The 19,297-nt window shown below is 36.4% G+C and overlaps 1 protein-coding gene across 8 annotated transcripts in view; it reads right to left on the bottom strand.

Moving 5' to 3' along the window:
* The window catches only part of LOC145287750 (monocarboxylate transporter 12-like), a 474,029-nt gene that overhangs the window by 168,933 nt on the left and 285,799 nt on the right, over positions 1–19,297 (bottom strand). For 2 of the 8 annotated variants that reach the window (XM_080135526.1, XM_080135522.1), the window contains exon 1: positions 1,152–1,653. The exons of 5 other annotated variants lie outside the window; for them this stretch is intronic. The gene's annotated coding sequence lies outside the window, so the exon portion shown is untranslated. Of the gene's footprint in view, positions 1–1,151; positions 1,715–19,297 lie in introns of those variants that run through there. One more of the 8 variants, XM_080135516.1, reaches the window with a different exon arrangement.

The raw sequence follows: 19,297 nt of genomic DNA, 5'->3' as shown, positions 1-19,297 counted from the left end.
TTATGTGACCAGGAGTTTAAGCGTTCATCGGTTAAATATTGTCACACAGATACAAACATCTGTTTTAGATAATGAAAATAGAAAATAAAGTCTCCCGAACAACGCAGTCGCCACACCCAGCAATTTTACGTTTGAATGAAAAGTTTTTTTTTTTTTTTCTTTTGGTGCGTCAGATAAAAAACAAAAAAACTATATTTACTAAATTTTTGTTTTGCATAATGGCAGACACAAATACAACTACGCATCTTTCGCAACAAAGATTATTTTTGAATTGGAACCAAATACGAGGCTTTCAAACTAATATCAGCGTGGATTATTATATTCCTATTTACTCGCCTCGCCACGAGGGCAGTTAGACACAGGGTCGGTTTTTAATGTGGGGAAAATTCAACTCCCCCAAAAGGGGTACTCTACGCGCGTGTGTGTGCGCGCGCAAGAGAAGAGGTGTTCTCGCTACCCCCACCCACCCGACGAATAGTCTTGGTAGAAAGAAAGATGCGTACATCACGAGGTACTAAATTTGTTTTGCGTTTAAAAACAAATGTGGGACGAAGACCCCCCCCCCCCAGCACTTTTTTTTTTTTTAATAAATTCATTTGGTTTTGGTGCTTATGCAGTTTACAGACCGTGTGCTATTGTTTTTATTTTTTTTTGTTTTGTTTTCATAGATAAGGTTTTCCAGTTAAATTCAATTTTTACAGTATCTTTCGTTTATTAAATTGTTAGGTGAAAGTACAGAATAGTTACAAAACGGGGCAAAGTCATGAAATCACGGCACGGCGGACCTGAAGAATCTTGCCCTCCTTTTTTATTTTCATCTTTTTTAATTTTTTTTCAGCGGATTATTATCGAATGGACACTAATCTACCAGATTATTAATAAATATATGTCCATATTTAAATATTTGTTAGGGGTGCTCAGTTTCAAGTAAATCGTTCTTGTTCCGTCAGCCAGGACCAGAAGCGTTAAGTAATTTGTATTTTATTTTAATATCGTCTGCACCTGTAGAAGGTCAGAGGTTACATCGGTCGAAACGTTGTGAAAATAGTAACTAAGATGTGAACATTAGTCCGAATAATCCATATTATCAATTCTCATCTAAAAAATAAATAAATAAATAAAAATGTAGTTTTAGCAAACCGTAAACTTACCTTGCCCCGTTTTTTAGGTGGTAATATTCGCCAACGTTAAATAGCAGTTGTACAGAATTGGTTGACGCGACATTTTTTTTTCCTTTTTGTAATAGATCGCCGAATTTGTTTTTGTTTTTATTAGATGTTTTTTTTTTTGTAAATAAAATAAAGAAAACTGTTTTACCGTCTGTGTGGTTATTAATTTACATTGTTTTTTTTTTTTTTGTAAAACACAAAAGATTGTTACACTGTAAGCAGATTGTGTAAGAAAAACGCACAAAATTAAATGACTCCAATATTGTTTATAGCTGATCTGATCTGCTTGTTTTAAAGCCAGTCGAGTTTGTAAGTACATCCAAATAAACGTCTACAATTATTATCAATTAATTAATGTGAATATTTAGTTAACATTGCGTGTACATCTTAACAATAACACAGTTTAGTTATCTTTATGTTTCTGCATTAGTATTGGAAGAAAAAAAAATCTATCAGAATCTAATTATTTTCTGTGCGAGAGAGAGAGAGGGGGGCACCTTTCATCTAATAATAGAAGAGTCGATAGACAAACTCATGACGTGGATAGATTCAATAAGTAAAAGCGCGACTATCATTTCAGACGGATTCTATTTCACAAAACAAAAAAAACAAACAAAACAAAAAAAAAAAAACGCGCACTTCTCTTCTTCTTACCTGGCCGTGTCTTCTCGGCGTCTCGTTCGGAACTACATCTCGATTTAGACGGAACAAATTTATTGGGTTCTTATTCAGAATACAACCCAATTAAAAAAAAATATTAATAAATAATAATACAATAAAAATCGGAAAAATCTTTATGATGTAAGAGCCCGTCACGGAACGAAGACATCGCATTCCAAAAATCACGTGAATTGATCGAGTAGTTTTATTTAAAAACCAAGAAATAAAATTTTACGAGTAAGCAAAAAGAGACTGTTTCGTGTCGCTATCTTAAAGAAACAAGGACAGATAAATATTTAATTGGAATTCATTATTGAGATGAGTATTATTTTATTAATCGCGGACTATTATTCTCATCTTTCTTAGATGCTGTTTCATGACGTTTCGGCCAACTGTTCCTCTGACTTCCTTTAGGTGATAACCGCGACGGGATAGGAACTCCGAATCCCCGAACTCCATTTTCAGCAATTAATGCCAACAGCTATGGATGGCATTAATTGCTGAGAATTCAGTTAAGAGATTCGGAGTTCCTATCCTGTCGCGGTTACCACCTGAAGAAAGCGAGAGGAACAGTTGGCCGAAACGTCATGAAACAACATCTAAGAAATATGAGGATAATAGTCCGCAATAAATAAATTAATAAGGACAGAAAACTTCACAATAATTCAAATTTACGAGATCAGACTTGTAATGCTAACGATTTCACATTAATTGCTTTAAATAGTTTGATATATATATATATGTACAGCGTGACCCATAAAACACGGGCCCCAGCTATAATTAGGCCCCTCTTCTTACTGTTTTGTCCAAATGAAATGAAACTTTGGTCATAACTAGTTTATTATATTCAAAATATTACATCAAAACACTAGGGTCTTTGGCCCCTTTCTCTTTTTTTTTCTCCATTCTACAGCATATGTTCTAGATGGCCTCTTTTGTTTTTTTGGGTCACCCTGTATATATATATATATATATATATATATATATATATATATAAAGAAAGATCAACAATACAAAAATATATACTAGTGCATATAGATTTAATCATCAAGTTAATAAGGAAATTACATCAATAGGAGTAAGGTATAAAATACTCTTTATACCTAGGTATTTCGAAGCCCAATGCTTTTCATCAGAGGAGGAGATGGGTTGCTATGTAACAAATAAAAAATGCGACGTTTAGTGATAAGAAGCATTAGGCTTCGAAATACCTAGGTATGAAGAGTATTTATATTCCTTACTTCTATTGAGGTAATTCCCTTATTAAATTAATGATTAAATCTGTATATACTAGTATATATTTTTGTATTGTCGATTTTTTTCTTATATATATATATATATATATATATATATATATATATATATATGCACTGAAGATTACCAAAAGGATGAAACACTAGTGTCTGTAGGCATTTAATTATTATAGTAAAAAAATAATTACGACAACTCCTTTAAGAAACTCGTTTCTTATCGTTGAGCACTTTCAGTTGAATTAAGTCGGTCAATTTAGAACTTATGCATAGATCATCGTATAACGATTAGATCACTGTGACTGACGTAAAGAACATTTAAAATAAAAATGTTTAAATTCAACGTTATTTCTCGCGGTTAATGGTAGCCGAATGGATACGGTCTTTGCTAATCGAGCCAGAGATGGCTCGTGTTGCCGAGTTCGAATCTGTCGACTGGTGTTAATCGTGACACTCTGCACTGAAGATTCCCGAAAGGATGGAAACACTAGTGTCTGTAGGTATTTAATTATTATAGTAAAAAAATAATTATATATATATAATATATATATAGTCTTATTTGTAGTATTCCGAATTTTACTGGGTTTATACAGAGTGACGCAAAAAAAGAACGGGCCCCAACTCTAATAAGGCCCCGTTTCTTAGTGTTTTGTCCGAATGAAATGAGACTTTGGTCATAACTAGTTTGTTATATTCAAAACATCACATCAAAACACTAGGGTCTTTGGCCTTTTTTTTTCTCCGTTGACTGTAAAATGCTCAGAAAAACAATTGAATGCCCTCAGTTTTTCTTGGGGTCACCCTGTATAATTCAATAATCGTTCAATATTTTGCAAGGATGTGACATAGGTAAAATATTTTCGCTGAACTGATTTTTATGAAATTTCACACAGAGGTATTTTATGTGCCTGGCAGTGTTCTTAGACAAGTTTTTTTTTTTTTAAATCAGAATGTCTTTGATAAGTATCGATAATTGATAATCGAAATAATTCGATGAAAGAAGGAACAGGAGATTTTGACCAATGTTAACACTTTACACAGCCTAACATTGCAAGTTTTATTACCACACAAGCAGAAAGAACCGACATATAAAATCAACAGTAGCTTCTTTGATATGACAGGGGCGTGTTTGAATGTTTCTGTTTAAAGCCCGATTGAACCATGACATTTGACTTCCCCTCAACAATATACAATGCAGTTCTGGTTTCTTGTAGTCGCTGGCCTGTCCCCGTTGCAGGACGACGATGGCCGCAGAAACAACTGATTACGTATTTTTCGATTGCCGCGAACTCCGCCAGTACTGGTCGTATGTTGGCGAGGTGACGGCTCGCATCGACCCTGAGCATCCTCGCCTGATTACTGTATCCAACGTAGTGGACAATGTGAGGCCGCCGTGGGACTGGGAGAGACAAATGGTCTGCATAACAATTCTGGCTGTGGTGAGAATGGTGATTTGATCGTCTAGACTGCAAGATGGGCGGGGGGGGGGTGCTGCCTTTTTCTGATCAGGATCTGATCGCTTTCTTTAAACACCAATTACGAGTAAAGATCAGATGCGACAGAAGAAGGCTGCATCACGTGGCTTTTGAAAGAAGATGGATACAGTTAGCAAGTGTGTGTGTGTCCAAATTTGAATACATGTTCCCCGCCTAGGTGTGGAGCGCATGGTTCTGGGGTTTCTGTTGGGCCCCTGCCCCTTTCTAATTCTACTTCCTTCAGCCTCTCAGCCAGCCGAATAAATCTTCTTTCCCTTATTAGAAAGCCTCCAAGACCTCAACCTCCAAAAACAACAATTTTTCTTTTCTTTTGCCCCCCTTCGCCCCCAAACTCAACCCAGCTTGGAGGAAATCAAATCAAACACTAACACACACCCCTGCCCTCACCGCCAATTTTTTCTTTTCTCCCCTATTTAGGACACAACCCCTCTCCCCTCCATTTAGAAGCTGCCTGGGAAAACCTGGTTCCTTTACAAACCAGAGTGAAACGGGTAGTCTCGCATTTCAGGTTGGGAGGGCCTTACTAACCGGGGGGGGGGGTGTTCCAAGTCCCTCGGCACAAATGAAATTTTATTAATATTGTTATCTTTTTTGTATTTTTTTATATAAATAAAAAATTTTTTAAAAATCGGGTTTAAGTAGGAACACCCTCCCCCTCCCACCACACACACATAAATACAAATTTAAAGGGGTAACCATGATAAAAAATGCTGGCCGAGATAGAAATCATTTAAGATTTACAACAGAGACTAGATGGAGCAACCAACCTCACCATCCCCCCCCCTTTTTTTTTTAGTTGGTCTTGTGCCTAAGTTTTTTTGTTCATTTTCCCAGTTGTATTTTTCTTCCTGTGAATAAAAAATTTAATATCTCAAAGTGTAGTATCTGTTCCGACAGATTCTGCAAGCAAAGACCATATGTGGGGGAAACCCCACATGTAAGACCTTGGTCAATGTAGGGGCAACCCTTCATACAAATTGTCACTATCCAGCTTCCCTATTCCCCGGGGAGTTGGTCCCTATATCCCCTTCACACCTCACATAAAAAATCGGCCTTGTGCCTAATTTGCTCGGTGGGGGAGCAAATAAATACCCCCCCTTTTCTTGGCCTTCTAGCCAAGATCAAAGTGTAGTATCTCTTCTTACTATATGCTGTACTTATTGTAATATAAAGTAGGGGATCACTACTTTTCTGTATTAATTTAATGTAAAATGATCACCCACTTTACAACCAGTCAGTCTCAAAGCCATTCAAGTCATTCTTAAGGTAATTCAATTCATCCTTAAGTTCATTAAAGTCATTCTAAGCCATTTACTTTTTATTTATTTAAGTCATTTCAGCCCATTTTTCGGTCATTTTAGTTTATCTTTAAGAATTTCATGTCAATCCTACATTCACACATTCATTCATTACAGGAGAGCACGTGACTAATGGCCATCGGCCTTGTTTTGTTTTAAAAAATTACACACACACACACACACACACACACACACACACACACACACACACACACACACACACACACACACACATATATATAACAAAGAACAACACCTCTCCCTCATCCCTTTCTGTTTCTCTCTCTCTCTTTCTTTCTGCGTGTGTGTATTTCTATCCCTAAAAACAAAACATATTAGAAAGTGTATGTTAAATATACTTGCATTCACAATTTACAATGTGTATGTGAATATAATGGAAGTAGCTCTGCGTCTCTAGCTACAATTTAAAGAATATAACAACATTTTACTAACATCTTGCACAACGAAATTTAGGTTAAAAGCAATAAAATATATCTGAATAAGTCAGTGTGTAAAATATCTAACTGGCAATATCAAGGTTGTTGTTAGAGTAAACTCCCCTTAATATGATTCTGCATATGATTTTATCCCACACTCTAACCCTGGTAACCCTGATAGTTTGCAACAAACCACAATAACAAAATGGCCGCACACAAACAAAATGGCTGCACACAAACAAAATGGCTGCACACAAACATAATGGCCGCACACAAACAAAATGGCCGCACACAAACAAAATGGCCGCACACAAACAAAATGGCTGCACACAAACAAAATGGCTGCACACAAACATAATGGCCGCACACAAACAAAATGGCCGCACACAAACAAAATGGCAGCACACAAACAAAATGGCTGCACACAAACAAAATGGCCGCACACAAACAAAATGGCCGCACACAAACAAGCTGGTTACATAAAAAGCACAAACGTTCACAGAAACAGTAGCAGATTTGAGATCCATTTTTTTTGTATTACCATTCGAACTTAGGGTTAATAGTAGGTTTAAAGAAGAGCATGTGTTTTTCAGTGATTTTTAACATAAACATTTTGATACTAAAGTTTCATCTGGATTATCAATTGTTCATCGACATGGCAGGCTTTAATCAGATTTTGAAAGCGATTCAAACAAAAATAAAACTTTATTTGAATTTTAACTTAAAAGTCATAAAAGCGCATGTCGTTACTTAACCTTACAACTAACCCTAAGTCCGAGTGGCAATACGAAAAATAAGTAAGAAATGAAAATTTAAAAACCATGTAAAACTGATATTTGATGTGAATATTATGGGACACATTAAACGTCCATTGATTTATAGCTTACGGGACCATTAAAAGTCAATTTCACTCAAAAAGTGTAACATTCTCTCTCTCTCTCTCTCTCTCTCTCTCTCTCTCCTCTCTCTCTTGCTCTGTCTATCTGTCTCTTTCCTCTCACCCCCTCTCTCCCTCTCTCTGTCTCCCTAGCTCTGTCTTTTTGGCTGTTTCTCTCCCCTCACTCTCTGCCTCCCCCTCTCTCTCTTACTGCCTATCTATCTGTTTTTCTCGCTCTGTCTGTCTTTCTATCTCATTGTTTCCCACCCATCACTCTCTCTGAGAACTGTTCAATATAATGGATATAAAAAGAAAGCTGATCGACAGATTGATCTAGGTTTTGTTGGGTTTTTTTTTTTAAACAACTGCTAGTAATAATAAAAATAAAATCCCCCTCCCCTTTGCTACATACTAATTTGACCTTTAGTGAGACCCCCCCCCTCCCCCCTCTCAAAGGAATGAATATTACATCTTTTGGTTTAACTATAACCAGGTCAGTGTCACACTGAATCATATTGAATTCTATGTGTATCTCATGTAGTTTCAGACATTTAGTCGGGAACACGGAATTATGACTTGTCTTTCGTTAGTAGATTTTTTTATGCCTCTTGGGATCAGGTAGGAAATTCCTGAGACTAACAGTACAAGGGAAGACTATTAGAGTAGAAAGCCCTCCAACATCTGGTGACCTCAATAGCAAGTTCATCAATTGATTGAAGTACTTTTAATATAAGTATCGATTGGACAAAGGGTGAAGCTTGACAGACAGTGTGGGACATACAGAGCGACCCTCCTCCCCCCCCAAAAAAATAAAACAAAAGCTAATTGGAGGCCATCTAGAACATATGCTGTAGAACGGAGAAAAAAAGGCCAAAGACCCTAGTGTGTTGATGTGATGTTTTGAATATAATAAACTAGTTATGACCAAAGTTTCATTTCATTCGGACAAAACACTAAGAAACGAGGTCTAATTAGAGTTGGGGCCTGTTTTTTTTGGGTCACCCTGTATTAGATTAGAAACACTAAGCGTCAGAGTTGATACCCCAGCCCAGATGTGACAAAAAAAACTCAGCACATGGGTAAATGGCGGCTTTGCAGAGATACAGGGTGCCCTCAATAAGTTTCCAGACTTTTTTCGTATGGGCATTGTATTAAAAGTACACACATGAAACTCTAGTCCTCTTTGAAGTAATCTCCTTTGGCTGCAATGCACTTGCTGTACCGTCCAACAACTTCTGGAAAACCTCATGGAGGTCCTTTTGTGTGCGCATGTAAATGACCCTTGCCACAACCTCTTTCATGTCCTCAATTGTATCATAACGACAGCCGCTAAGGTTTCCTTGAGCTTAGGGAATAACCAAAAGTCACAGGGAGCAAGGTCTGGAGTATAGGGAGGGTGAGAAACTGTTTTGATGCCCATCTTCGTCAAATCCTGTGTGACAAGGATGGAGTTATTGACTGTTGCATTTGCACAAATCTTCCGCATCTTCAGTTCCTCGCAAATAATTGTGTGTACAGTTCCCACACTGACATCAAACTGTGCACATGACGGTCCTTATCCATGAAATTCTTTATTTGGCTAATCAACTTTGGTGTTCTGACTTCCTTAAGATCTCTCTACCCGACTAGAAAACTTATTTCATCTGCCAGTATCCTATATATCTCTACAAAGCCACCACTCGGCCATGCATGGAGTTTTGTTTCAAATCTTGTAGGTCCTGCAGTATTATCCAAGCTCCAACCCATGTCCCATTGCCGCAATGTCTCATTCCTGTACCTGTTTCATAAGTACTTTAATGGAATGCATTCTGATGAACTCTTAGCAGTGGTGCTCCCACGACGTACATACTTCTAACCAGACAAGCAGCAAAATCCCACCCCTTCACTGCTGAAGTTCCTATATGCTGGAAAGCCTTCTATTTTGATAATTTCCTTCCTGGAACTGTTAAAGTTAGACTTTGGAATTATATTCCTGTTTCCTGCTTTCTTAACTGTACTAACCTGCTGAAGTTTAAATGTACCTCCTCATGTTCAATATGCTTTGTCTGGTGTGAAAAAAGTTTTTTAAAAAAAGTAACATTGCAAAGTTAGATTGCAGCAAATAAATGCGCAAAATAAAAGCCAAGTACGTCCAAGGATGGAATACTGTTGCCGTATCTGGGCAGGAGCTGCTAAAAACAGCCTATCCTGCCTTGACAGAGTACAAAATAGACTTTGTGGCTTAGTGGGGGATGCCCTTTTCTCTACCTTGCAACCTCTCTCCCACAGAAGAGACGTTGCGAGCCTATACTTGTTTTATCGTTATTTCCATGGCAGGTGCTCGTCTGAACTCCAATCTCTGCCCCCCCCCTCTCCAATCTTTCACGAAAAACACCCGTCTAGCTGAATCCGCTGTGAAAAATTTCCCCCACTCTATATCCGTGCCAAAATCAAAACACGGATTCCATGAACAAAGCTTCTTTCTTAGAACTGCATGCCTGTGGAACTCTGTTCCGTCTGCTTGCTTCCCACCTGACTACAACTTGGATGTGTTCAAGTTCAACGTTAACAAATTCCTAATGAACCGCCCCTTTAAGTAAACACTTCATCAAATCTCCACACTAACGTAATGTACTTGCAATAACCCTGAGTGGCTTCCGGGCCTTGATAAGTGGTGATCACTGTGTAAAAAAAAAAAAAAAAATCACCTGGGCTGCAAAGAACACAGGATTACTCTACTGAGCTAGAAAACTTATTTCCTCTGTCAATATCTTATGCCAGGTGCTTTACAAAACTTTCCAGACTTTTTTTGTACAAGCATTAAAAACTGTTGTAGACTCTTGAAAATTCAGTATGTTAGTGCTTATGAGATGACTGACCAATTTTAATCATTTTAGGTTCAAATGAACCGCTACAGCAGGAATTGGAATACAGTCTACTAAAGACTGATTGTCACAACTGGTGAATTTCAAAATGCAGTCTGGACGTGAAGATACTTTAGAAGGACGATATGCAATAAAATTCTGTTTTAAACTTGGAAAAATGCCGCAGAAACGTATGAAATACCCCAGACTGCTTGAACCCATCTTGCATGAATCGAGCATCAGTTTTTGAGTGGCATAAAAGATTCCAAGAAGGTAAGGGAGTCTGTGAAGGATGATGAGAAGTGTGGGAGGTGTAAGACAGTCAGAACACCAGAATTGATTGGCCAAATAAAGAATTTCATAAATAAGGACCGTTGTGTGTCTATAGAGACAATGCGTGCACAGTTTGATGTCAGTGTGGGAACTGTACACACAATTATTTGCGAGGACTGAAGATATGGAAGATTTATATGAATGCAACAGTCAATAACAAAGAGGATTTGACTAAGATGTTCATCAAACCAGTTCCTCATCCTGCTATACTCCAGGCCTTGCTCCCTGTGACTTTTGGTTATTCCCTAAGCTCAAGGAAAATCTTACAGGCTGTCGTTATGAAACAATTGAGGGCATGAAAGATGCTGTGACAAGAGTCATTGACACGCTCACACAAAACGACTTCCATGGCGCCTTCCAGAAATTGTTTTAACTGTACAACAAGAGCACTGCAGCCGAAGGATATTACTTCGAAGGGGATTAAAGTTTCATGTGTGTACTATCAATAAAAATGCCCATAAGAAAACAGTTTGGAAACTTATTAAAGGTACCTTGTGTGTGTGTGTATATATATATATATATATATATATACATATTTATATAAAATAAAAATTACAGTTAAATTTACCAAGATGGTAAAACTAAAGTATATTATAAATATTAAAGAATTAATATTTATAAAGTAATCTCAACCAGATGTAAAAGCTCGATAAAACCAAATAGGAGATAGAGCTTATAATAAGAGCAAATATTTAATAAAACATGTTAAAAAACACTTTGAAAAAGAGTTAAAAACATATTTAATCTGAAAAGGAAACACTTGATAAGTGGATAGTCCTTAATCCACGGAGTTTCGAATAAATACTTTCCTTCTCATCAGAGGGTAGGAATTAGCAAAATGCGGGATCGGATTTTGCATACAAAAGTATTTGATGAAACTGCAAGTAAGTCAAAGATCTTACTTGATAACAAGAAAGTGAAGCAGAGGGAATATGGTGAAGAAAAAGGTGATTTCACGTGAATGGATAGTCTGGTGAAAGGTACTTTACCTTTCACCAGACTATCTCACTGCTTCACTTTTTGCTATCAAGTAAGACCGAAGCTGGCTTGCAGGACACTAAATATTCAAATGTTGGCAAATTTGGGCATATTTTATTGGTTTGAAAATATAGGTTCTTTTTTTTACTAATTGTCATAAAATTTTAACCATAGAATAGTATCATAATCTTCAAAAAGCCTGCAAATTTTCATGTAGTTTCGTCCCATTGAACCAAAGATATGAACATTTCAATATTCAATTTGCCTACCAGTATATATCTATCTATATGTATGTGTATATATATGTGTGTGTGTGTGTGTGTATATATATATATATATACATATATATATATATATACATATATATATATATATATATATATATACATATATATATATATATACATATATATATATACATATATATATATACATATATATATATATACATATATATATATACATATATATATATATATATATATATATATATACATATATATATATATATATATATATATATATATATATATATACATATATATATATATACATATATACTTCTTTTTTTGGCAATTTTACAAGTTCCAAATCTCAGCAACTATTAACAAATGAAGGCTCGTTGGAAAGGTAATGACCTGAATTATGTAGTGGGCTATGTGCCATTTGCCCTCAAGGGGATCATCCATAATCCAGTGCCTATTTTTGGCATATTTTTACAGCCATAAATTGTTTCAATCATAGTCATTTGTTTTCCTAGTTTTGCATATAAATTACAAAATATCTGATGTTTCCCCAAAACCTCTGGCCTTGCTGGAGGGGAGACTAAAACTTGCTGTTATGGTTTCAAATGATCAGCAAGGGGTGACTTGATACGAAATATTTCTCATATGTTATATCTCCCCCTCTTTTATACATCACAGTGTTTAAGGATTATTTGATACTGGAGATATTCATAATGGTATCCTATTTCCAAAAGAGGGGATATATAACATATGAGAAATATTTGGAATCAAGCTGTTATTTCTGATCATTTGAAACCATAGCAAGTTTTAGTCTCCCTTCCATTAAGGCCAGAGGTTTTGGGGAAATATATATATATATATATATATATATATATATATGAGCAAACAGTTAATAAAAAAAAATATGTTAAAAAACACTTTGAAATGAGTTAAAAACATATTTAATCTGAAAAGGAAACACTAGATAAATGGATAGTCCTTAATCCGCAGAGTTTCGAAGAAATACTTTCCTTCTCATCAGAGGGTAGGAATTAACAAAATGCGAGATCGGATTTTGCATGCAGAAGTATTTGATGAAACAACAAGTAAGTCAAAGATCTTACTTGAAAACAAAATAAGTTAAGCAGAGGGAATATGGCGAAGAAAAAGGTGATTACACATTAATGGATAGTCTGGTGGAAGATAAATAATCCAGTGACGGTAAAATCCAAATGTAAAACTTCAAGAAAGTTAAAAGAATTTCCATTTGTATAAGTAAAATCCAAGGAAATCCTGTAATTGGAAGAAGATGGTCCATAATAATCCAAAGGCAGAGATCCATGGAATAATTCACAAAAATGTGTACAAGGAAAAAAAAAGAAAAGATTCCAATAATATTGATAAAATAAAAATAAAATATGCTTTTCACTCTACTTCCGAGACATAAATGTAAATAAGAAAGATCTGGGAAGAGAAAAAAAAAAAAAAAAAAAAAAAATATATATATATATATATATATATATATATATATTTCAAGTTTATTAGGGTTTTTTGAAGCATGAAAACGATGCTATTTTTTTGTATTTAATATTTTATTTTTTATATTTCAAGCGGTCCTCCGCTCTTGTTCACAAAAAAGTATCGACATGAAAATGAAAGACGTTGAAAAAAAAAAAAAAAATGGAATTTTTCATTTTGGGCAGCGTTCATTTCAGGCATCAATGTTCGAAAGAAAACGCTGCCCAAAATACAACTTTCCATATTTTCGTTTTTTTTTTTTTCAACGTCTTTCATTTTCATTTCATTTCGATACTTTTTTGTGGACAAGTGGGAAGGACCGCTTAAAATATAAAAAATAAAATATTAAATAATAAAAAAAAACAACATACCAAATATTTTTTTTTGCTTCAATTAACCATCATAACCTTGAAATTACCATTCTAGATGCACACGTGGACCTTTTACTATTTTATATAATAGTAGATATATATATATATATATAAATATATATATCTGCTGTTATATAAAAAGAACTTTATGTGTGTGTGTGTGTGTGTGTGTATGCGTGTGCGCGCGCGCGTTCCCTATGGACTCCAAAACGACTGAGCTTATTTTTATGAAATGTCACCCAAATGCACTTGATGTGTCTGGCAGTGTTCTTAGATAGGTTTTGTATTGGAATGTCTTCAATAATCAAACATTTCTGATGAAAGAAGGAAGAGGCGATTTCGGTCAAAGTTAACATCTTACACATCCTAACATCACCAGTGTATTTGAGAAGCTTTATTACCACATAAGCAGAAAGGCTGCCATATAAAATCAGCAGTAGATTCGTTGATATGACAGGAAGTGCCTTCGAAATGTATACTTCTTTTTAGAGCACAACTGAACCATAATGCTTCACTTTTGCATTTAAAACTTTAATTCAAGCCATTATATATAAAAATAATTTTATAAAATCAACAGTAGGTTCTCTACAGTGCAATGTGGACTACAATATATTGTGGACCAAGTCACTGCGAGGAGGCATGTGAAACCGGCAATCGATTGATTTGATTGAAAAATGGATGATTTCATCGATTTCAATGATAACAAAAATATTGGAGTGTGAAATATTCCTTGATCACCATTCAATCCCGGGCAACGTCGGGTTTCCCTGCTAGTATATATATATATAAGTTATCTTGAAAAATTTTAGAATTTGTAACTTAATAGCATTATATCTAACACATCGATATTTGATTTTGACTAATCATTTTGTCTTATTTCTTTCTTTTCAACTCGATTTTTATAATGGCAAAAAATATGTTTTCATTTTGTTTGAAAAAAAATTATTCTGGTTAGAAAGATTATTGCGGTGGTGGCAATCTTAAATAATGGATCAAATAATTCAAAGGGAGATAAATCATCACAGCTTAAATATGACTTATCTCCCTTATATTAGTTCATTCATTATTGACCATTTTGCCATAATTTCTTCTCTTCATTTTTTTTATTTTTTTTTTTATTCAATTTTCACCCCAAACAAGGCACAGTGCCACTTTGAAGCAGGGGGCTACTATTAGGGAATTAATTAGCGGGGTCATTATGAGGGGAGAAGAGTAGAAAGATGTTTGTTAACATTACACTTGAACTTCTGCATATCATTGCAGTTGGGAAAGCAGAATCCCAGAAGGGAGTTCCAAAGACCCGCAGTTCTGGGGAAGAAACTATTGGAGTAAAAGGCTTTCTTGCACCTAGGGATCTTTACTGTAAAGGGATGAGACTTAGTAGCTTGTCGGGTTTGTCGGGGGTAGTTACGTCGGGGAGGTACAAGTGTTTGCAGTTCGTCAGAGCATTCACCGTTAAAGTATTTGTAGAACAGGCAGAGGGATGCAACATCTCGTCGATGGGACAGAGGTTGAAACCTAGATGACAGTTCAGGACCTATCAGGTTGGCGACTCTTTTTTGAACCCTGTCCGGGAGCGAGAGACAAGCAGCAGATGCACCAGCCCAGATGTGGCAACAGTACTCCATACATGGGCGAATGGTTGCCTTATAGAGGTATAGGATACTGGCAGGCTTAAGTAGTTTTCTAGCACGGTAGAGGGAGCCAACCTTCCTTGCAGCAGCCTTGGCAATGCTCTCAATGTATCTATTCCAGTTCATATTCCCTGTAAACGTTAGGCCGAGGAGTTTAAAAGAAGTACTTTCAGGCAATGTGTTCTTGGCCATTGCTATTGGTGGTAGAGAAGGTTTCTTGTAGTTATTGAAGGAAACAAGCTTAGTCTTAGCAGCATTGAATGTGACCAACCATTTTTGTCCCCATTCCACTACGGATACTTCTGTATATTGATAGCGTTTTGTGACCAAATGTTAGTGGGTGTCTGTCATTTAAAGACTCTAATCCAGACCTAGTAGGTGACCTAATGGGTCACATATTTTTCTCGTTTTTTTTTTTTTTTTTTTTTTTTTGCTGTTAACCAATCTATCTACAAAAACGATGTTGTTCTATAACTTCTTCCTTATCTGAGATGCCCCCACACACTCACATTCGTATCATGATAAGGCATATATTTGGACTAATTGACCTATATAGTAAAGTAATAATAATAAGATTGCAACAGAAAAACGTGTGTACCCTACTGACCCCACTATTGGAGCAAGAAAATGATTCACTTGTATCAACTTATACCGACATTGAGAACACTTAAGAGAGTTCAACAAGCAAAAATTATTAGCATAAGTACTTAGTTAAATTCATTTGTATGTGGCACTCTTCTGGAGGTTGAAGGTTCAATCCTCAGTGCAGGCGACTCTCAAAAATGCAATTGTTAATTACGAACTGGCTGATGCAATGAAAGCATGCTAACCCCCATGGATTAAATAAATGGTTCTGTTTGAAATTCCGTGTAGATTTCCAAGTTTAACAGAAAGATTTCTGAGTCTGACAAGATACACGTGAAGAAGGCTGGAAGTTACAGCGGTCGAAACGTTGTGAAAATAACACTCTAGATAAGAAGAGTAGTCGGTACTTTTCCACTTTGCACACCGAATTTCTGTAAATGTACGCTCGGCCTCAACCGACAGCTGATGTGAATCGTTGAAATATGCTAAGCACTGATGAAGTTGATCAGCCAATCAAAAAGCGATAACAAAACTTTAATTCAAGCCATTATATATAAAAAAATAATTTTATAAAATTAACAGTGGGTTCTCTACAGTGCAATATAGACAACAATGTATTGTGGACTTGCAAGGAGGCATGTGAAACAGGCAATCGATTGATTTGATTGAAAAAAAATGAATGATTTCATCGATTTTAATGATAATAAAAATATAACGCGCTTAGCCAATAAAAAGCAAAGCAGACGACTTTTAATAAATTGGAAGAAAAAAAAAAATTAGTTTTTAATGTTTATCAGGCATAAGAATGGAATAAACAAGCAATGAATTTAACAAATTTAGATAAATTATTACAGACGCTGGAGCTAGTCATAAACTTTAATCAAGAAAAGTAAATTAATAGCGCCCGAAATGAGGTGCAGGGCATGTGTAACAGCGTGAATGTGCGTATGTAAATGTATGAGAAATGACGTCATCATTAGGAGAGGGGGGGGAAGAACTATAAAAAAAAGAAAATTACAAAGATCTCGGGAGAGACGGGAGGGGGGGAGGAAACGTTGTAGATCATGTGGATGACGTAACGGCTGTAACAACAAGGAGATAAATGTTGTACAGGGTGAAACGATACAATTGTCGCTATAGAAAAGATAACATGATTCCATTTCCGTTTGATGAAAACCAGTTTTTTTTTTTTTTTTGCAGATCACCTACTAGTTGGCCAGTTGTGTAGAATTCCCAAGAGCGATAGGAGCCTTCTATCATGTCTGATAGTGACACAATGTTCAACAATGAGATAGGAGATGTGACGTTGTACAACTCATGCTCTCTGCTGATTAAAGTTATGACAACAGGACCATTGCCAGCACCCTCAAAATGCATTACTGCATTGCCACAAATAATAAGGGACATGCCCAGGATGATGAAAACAAAGTTTCCAGCCACGGTTATGGTCTTTGGTGTGGTTTCAAGTGAAGGCCACATCATGCCACCTCACATCTTCGAAGTTGGCTTGAAAGTCAATACCAAAATGTACCTGGATGTGCTAAAGGGTGTGGTGATCCTCTGGTGCAATCAGGTGGCCGCTGGCAGATCCTGGGTGTGGCAGCAGGACTTGGCGCTGGCCCACAAGTTCAAAAAGACCCAGGCTTGGCTTCAGAAGGAATGCTACAACTTTGTACCCTTTTCTCAGTGGCGCCCTTTCCTCCCTCGACCTGAACCCGCTGGACTACTTTGGTCATATATCGAGAACATCACCAACATGACCTCCCACAACACTAAAGCCAGCGTGATCGCCGTCATTCGCCGAGTATTTGCCGAGCTCCTGCCAGTGTTTGTGGAAAAGGCATGCTCCCAGTTCCAGACTCGTATCGAGGTGGTGATTAAGGCTGAAGGCGGCTACATTGAATAGATGTCAGCTCTACTAAATAACCAAGTTACTTAAATTGATTTTTTCCAAAAAAAAAAGTTTTAAAATAAAACTGTAGTGTTGTTTTGTTTAGAGTGACCCGTTTATCATTCCACTCTGTACAACAAAAAAAAAAAAACGAAAAAGAAAAAAGAAAATAGCAGAGTTATTTCCTATTCTTGATCTCCTTTGCAACTGAAACTGCACACAATCTGTTTACATGTTCGCAAGACCAACGGACAAAGCTTTTTATAGAGGTGCAAGGATGCATTCCTCCTCCTCCTCCTCCTCCTCCTCCTCTAAAAAAAGTTACTTATTTCGCCTTGAAAACCTTGGTATCAAAATTCAGTTAAAATCTGACAATGTCACATTTTGAATACGTGTCTGCATCGGCCTGATAATGATTGTGTCAAGCCGAGATTTCCCACGCATCATTCAAAAAGTTTCGTTAGACCATTTCTATGTTGGCCGGCCTCTGCATAATCAGCATATATTGACTTTTAATTAAGTGACGTGTTCTGATTCAACCCGGCCATTGTGTCTAGTGTCAGTACTAGCGCCAATAGCCCAACCACATTCCCCCATATTATACTGCGACACTATTCTCCTTTTGGTTTCTATCTATCTACAAGGTGCCTTCAATAAGTTTCCAGACTTTCTTCTGTAGAGACATTTCAAATTGTCGTTAGACTCTTGAAAACTCAGTATGTTATTGCTATACATCTTATGAGATGACTGACCAATTTTTATGATTTCAGGTTCAAATGAACAGCTACAGCAGGAATTGGAATACACCCTACTAAAGCCTGATTCTCACAGCTGGTAAATTTGAAAAAATGCAATCTGCGTGTGAGAACACTTTAAAAGAACGATATGCAATAAAATTCGGTTTTAAACTTGGGGGAAAAAATGCCACAGAAACGTATGGAATGTTTCAGACTGCTTTTGGACCATCTTGCATGAATCGAGCATCAGTTTTTGAGAGGCATAAGAGATTCAAGGAAGGCAGGGAGTCTGTGAGGAATGATGAGAGGTGTGGGAAGAGTAAGGAAGTCAGAACACCAGAATTGATTGGTCAAATAACGAATTTCATGGATAAGGACCGTCGTGTGTCTATCGAGACAATAAGTGCATAGTTTGATGTCAGTGTGGGAACTGTGACATAATTATTCACGAGGAACACTAAACCAAATCTATAAATATAAAAGCGAAAATGTATGTATGTATGTGTGTTCGCTTTTTCTGTATGTCTACAAAAGGCTTCTTTCAGAGAAGCAGTCGCTGGCCTAACAACTTTTTAAAACTTTTTATATCACATATAAATCGTAATATCTCACAGTTAACAATGAAGCTCGCCTGTCTATTTAATTTGCTTGATTTCGGGAAGATAAATATTCAACATTTGTTGCTCGCTGCATGTGGGTTAGTCTTTTTCCTATAACATCTTGGGAAAAATAAAAATCCTGCAGTCAAACTTGACCTCATTAACTCATTAAAATGGGCACCTGTCAAATCCAAGTAATTAAATAAATTCAAACGTGTTTCTGTTAGTATCTCGCGGTGGGGCAATGGTTAACGTCGCACGTCTTTTTTTTTTTCACACTTTAATTTACAACTTTGCCTCAACGGTTCGGGTTCGATCCTCATACTTACTTTTTTTTTTCAACCCCCCCCCACACCTCCAAACACCCGGGCAACGCCGGATACCCCTCGCTGATCTA

Source organism: Euprymna scolopes, chromosome 11 (genome assembly GCF_053919585.1).
Source record: "Euprymna scolopes isolate OS-2025 chromosome 11, ASM5391958v1, whole genome shotgun sequence".
In the NCBI taxonomy this organism is placed as follows: domain Eukaryota; kingdom Metazoa; phylum Mollusca; class Cephalopoda; order Sepiida; family Sepiolidae; genus Euprymna; species Euprymna scolopes.
Note: the sequence above shows the minus strand (reverse complement) of the source record. Positions and strands in the feature narration are given on the sequence as shown.